The sequence below is a fragment of the Ctenopharyngodon idella genome, chromosome 5, assembly GCF_019924925.1.
Source record: "Ctenopharyngodon idella isolate HZGC_01 chromosome 5, HZGC01, whole genome shotgun sequence".
Taxonomy (NCBI): Eukaryota; Metazoa; Chordata; class Actinopteri; order Cypriniformes; family Xenocyprididae; genus Ctenopharyngodon; species Ctenopharyngodon idella.
The window spans coordinates 14,619,643-14,625,090 of record NC_067224.1 but is presented as its reverse complement, the minus strand read 5'-3'; positions in this window follow the sequence as shown (position 1 = coordinate 14,625,090).

The window sequence follows — 5,448 nt, the reverse complement described above, 5'->3', positions numbered from 1 at the left end:
AAAGACGCATTGGAATTGCCATTTATAGACATTCTAATCTCTATTGGAGTTAGACAACATGTGTCTGGACCGTATGCACTTATGCACCCCCATACCATCAGAGATGCTGGCTTTTGAACTGAACGCTGATAATACACTGGAAGGTCTCCCTCCTCTTTAGCCTGGAGGACACGGTGTCCGTGATTTCCAACAAGAATATCAAATTTGGACTCGTCTGACCATAGAACACTTTTCCACTTTGAAACAGTCCATTTTAAATGAGCCTTGGCCCACAGGACACGACGGCGCTTCTGGACCATGTTCACATATGGCTTCCTTTTTGCATGATAGAGCTTTAGTTGGCATCTGCGGATGGCATCGCGGATTGTGTTTACCGACAGTGGTTTCTGGAAGTATTCCTGGGCCCATTTAGTAATGTACTGTAATGAGTGATGCAGTGTCGTCTGAGAACCCGAAGACCACGGGCATCCAATAAAGGGTTTCAGCCTTGTCCCTTACGCACAGAGATTTCTCCAGTTTCTCTGAATCTTTTGATGATGTTATGCACTGTAGATGATGAGATTTGCAAAGCCTTTACAATCTGATGTTGAGGAACATTGTTTTTAAAGTCTTCCACAATCTTTTTACGTACTCTTTCAAAACTCTGCCCATCTTTACTTCTGAGAGACTCTGCCACTCAGAGACATCCCTTTTTGGCTCATGTGATTTGAAAGTCTTTTAGTTTTCATTTTATTCAAATTTAAAAAATGTCCCAAACTTTTCCGAAATTCAGGTTGTAATATTGTCATATGGAATCGATGTTGATGGCATTGAAATTCGGCAGCAGAGCGATGTTGTGTGTTGTGCGATGTTATGTTGTGTTGTATAATATTGTTGACTGAATTGCTTATTGCGTTCTAAACTGCCAGCAGGCGGTGAAGCCACTGGAAGTGTTCAAGCGGCCATATTGGTATTCCCTACTGACAGACGGCTATATAATTGTTAAAGGTCAATTGAGGCCAGGAGTGTATTGTAAGTCACTTGTGGTTTGCTAGTGGATGTTTAAATCACCAAAAAACACAAATGGAGTGTCATCTTCAGGGGAAAAAGCAAGTCTGGCTTATAAATGAAGTTACCCAGTTGACCTTGTGACCAAGATATATAACAAAAAGTGAAATTTAGCAGGATCAGTAACAATAATTACAGCCTGGTCAGGCAAGCATTGTGGGATAATGTGAAATTAGAGAAGAGGGCTGCAGGAATTAATGTTTTCTGCATATATCCAAGTCTCAGAGCCAGTACATTGAGATTTGACTGACTAGCAAAGGATAGAACTAAAACAAGGAATGAAAAGGATTTTTAACCACTAAGAAAGAGAATATACTGTAGGTGATTATAGGATACATTTTACCTCTGTAAAATAGGGTTTGTGCCTGTGGAGATGTATTAAAGACATGTTATAATGAGGATAAATGAAAGAATATCAGAAAAGTCGATTTGAAGAGAACTTGGTGGCTCAGTGTTTCTTGCTCAATGGACTTGCGCAGGTAGACTTGCAGGTCTTAATTTACATTTATGCATTTAGCAGAAGTCTTCACACAAATGCTAACACAAAAATATCTAGTGAATGATAGCTTTACAACTGAACCCAACTACTAACAAGCAACCAGAGGTGTAAAGTACTTGAGTAAATGTAATTAGTTACTGTACTTAAGTATCTTTTTGGCTACTTTGTAGTTGTACTGAGTATCAAAGATATTGGCAACTGTTACTCTCTACTTGACTACATTTTTGAGCAAGTAAATGTACTTTTTACTCCACTACATTTGTGATGAGTAATGCAATTACAAATTACATTTTTCATGGCAGATAACTTTTTCTGCAGTTTGTTTCTGATATAAAGAAGCGATCGCCATCTAAGGGCATTGAAGGTACTATATCTTGTGCATTTTGCCTTTAATCACCCAAAACTTGTCAACAAGGATACTTTACGTGAATGCGAGTGCATTAGCAGGTAGTTGCTGATCGCAGATGTTGACTGCAGCTGGCGATGAGGCTCAAACCAGCACATACAGTAGACTTTGACTATTTAATTTTACTTAAAATTGTTTTATTTATCCGCTATATTGACAAGACCATTTTGAAGGATATTGGTTTACTTATGGCCTTTCTGTGCACTTTAGCTGTAGACGTTTAAAAGGTTGCTGTGTTGACCTTGACTTTTTGCAATATTGAGGTGTTCCCTGGGTTTCACACAACAAGCCCAAAGTAAGCTACTAGCCTCACCAAAATAAGCCAAAATACTCAATTGTATTCTGGAAATAAGGCCTCCAAAATTACATATTTATAAGCAACTTTATTAAAAGCAAACCCAAATGCGATCTAAATAAGCAAGTATGCCAACACTGCCTCCAGTGATAAATTTCTTCTCGTGACCTCAGATGATGATTTATTTCCTGTAAATAATGGGTCAAACACTTGATTATGGCATGCCAAACATTTAAGATACTCATCTAAACAAATAATTTATGCTTCATGATGACTACACTACTTGTGCTCTACTTTAAGTCTTAAAATAACACTTGCAAAACTCTTCCTGCAAACACCAAAATAAAACCAAATTCTGAAAGCTCTTTTATTCACCCAGTTGCTATTACTTTATTTAACAAATGTCAGCTCCAACAATTCTCCAACTCCAACTCGTATCATTATAATACACATATAAATATTTATAAATACAAATAAATATTATATGGAGCATACGCATTTGTATTTTTCTATTAACAGTTCTTATTTACCTATTTCACATTATATTGTTTTCCTTGATACTTGCACCTTGTAAATGTTTCGAAAAAAAGAACAAGAGAACAAGAGAGAGAACAGTGCCATCTACTGAATATCAAGAAAGAAAACTTGTGGAATTTGTGCACAAAATGTTTTTTATTTTTTATTTTTTGTCTTTTATAAAGATGAGTCAGTGGTTTTTCAAGAAGCAACATCTTAAAAACTTAGAATCCAAACCCAGTGTAAAGCTGTTTAACAACATAAAACCTGTTCAAACAAATAAATCTAGTTTTTCTTCAGGCATGATAAGCTTTTCAAGCCATTTAACACAGCAAATGTTTCACAAGCAAACATATTTCTCCTTTAAACTATCTGTCAAGTTTAACAGTTTAATTGTTAAAGGTCAATTGAGGCCAGGAGTGTATTGTAAGTCACTTGTGGTTTGCTAGTGGATGTTTAAATCACCAAAAAACACAAATGGAGTGTCATCTTCAGGGGAAAAAGCAAGTCTGGCTTATAAATGAAGTTACCCAGTTGACCTTGTGACCAAGATATATAACAAAAAGTGAAATTTAGCAGGATCAGTAACAATAATTACAGCCTGGTCAGGCAAGCATTGTGGGAGAATGTGAAATTAGAGAAGAGGGCTGCAGGAATTAATGTTTTCTGCATATATCCAAGTCTCAGAGCCAGTACATTGAGATTTGACTGACTAGCAAAGGATAGAACTAAAACAAGGAATGAAAAGGATTTTTAACCACTAAGAAAGAGAATATACTGTAGGTGATTATAGGATACATTTTACCTCTGTAAAATAGGGTTTGTGCCTGTGGAGATGTCTTAAAGACATGTTATAATGAGGATAAATGAAAGAATATCAGAAAAGTCGATTTGAAGAGAACTTGGTGGCTCAGTGTTTCTTGCTCAATGGACTTGCGCAGGTAGACTTGCAGGTCTTAATTTACATTTATGCATTTAGCAGAAGTCTTCACACAAGTGCTAACACAAAAATATCTAGTGAATGATAGCTTTACAACTGAACCCAACTACTAACAAGCAACCAGAGGTGTAAAGTACTTAAGTACAGTAACTAATTACATTTACTCAAGTATCTTTTTGGCTACTTTGTAGTTGTACTGAGTATCAAAGATATTGGCAACTGTTACTCTCTACTTGACTACATTTTTGAGCAATTAAATGTACTTTTTACTCCACTACATTTGTGATGAGTAATGCAATTACAAATTACATTTTTCATGCGCATTTGTATTTTTCTATTAACAGTTCTTATTTACCTATTTCACATTATATTGTTTTCCTTGATACTTGCACCTTGTAAATGTTTGGAAAAAAAGAACAAGAGAACAAGAGAGAGAACAGTGCCATCTACTGAATATCAAGAAAGAAAACTTGTGGAATTTGTGCACAAAATGTTTTTATTTTTTATTTTTTGTCTTTTATAAAGATGAGTCAGTGGTTTTTCAAGAAGCAACATCTTAAAAACTTAGAATCCAAACCCAGTGTAAAGCTGTTTAACAACATAAAACCTGTTCAAACAAATAAATCTAGTTTTTCTTCAGGCATGATAAGCTTTTCAAGCCATTTAACACAGCAAATGTTTCACAAGCAAACATATTTCTCCTTTAAACTATCTGTCAAGTTTAACAGTTTAATTGTTAAAGGTCAATTGAGGCCAGGAGTGTATTGTAAGTCACTTGTGGTTTGCTAGTGGATGTTTAAATCACCAAAAAACACAAATGGAGTGTCATCTTCAGGGGGAAAAGCAAGTCTGGCTTATAAATGAAGTTACCCAGTTGACCTTGTGACCAAGATATATAACAAAAAGTGAAATTTAGCAGGATCAGTAACAATAATTACAGCCTGGTCAGGCAAGCATTGTGGGAGAATGTGAAATTAGAGAAGAGGGCTGCAGGAATTAATGTTTTCTGCATATATCCAAGTCTCAGAGCCAGTACATTGAGATTTGACTGACTAGCAAAGGATAGAACTAAAACAAGGAATGAAAAGGATTTTTAACCACTAAGAAAGAGAATATACTGTAGGTGATCATAGGATACATTTTACCTCTGTAAAATAGGGTTTGTGCCTGTGGAGATGTATTAAAGACATGTTATAATGAGGATAAATGAAAGAATATCAGAAAAGTCGATTTGAAGAGAACTTGGTGGCTCAGTGTTTCTTGCTCAATGGACTTGCGCAGGTAGACTTGCAGGTCTTAATTTACATTTATGCATTTAGCAGAAGTCTTCACACAAGTGCTAACACAAAAATATCTAGTGAATGATAGCTTTACAACTGAACCCAACTACTAACAAGCAACCAGAGGTGTAAAGTACTTGAGTAAATGTAATTAGTTACTGTACTTAAGTATCTTTTTGGCTACTTTGTAGTTGTACTGAGTATCAAAGATATTGGCAACTGTTACTCTCTACTTGACTACATTTTTGAGCAAGTAAATGTACTTTTTACTCCACTACATTTGTGATGAGTAATGCAATTACAAATTACATTTGTATTTTTCTATTAACAGTTCTTATTTACCTATTTCACATTATATTGTTTTCCTTGATACTTGCACCTTGTAAATGTTTGGAAAAAAAGAACAAGAGAACAAGAGAGAGAACAGTGCTATCTACTGAATATCAAGAAAGAAAACTTGTGGAA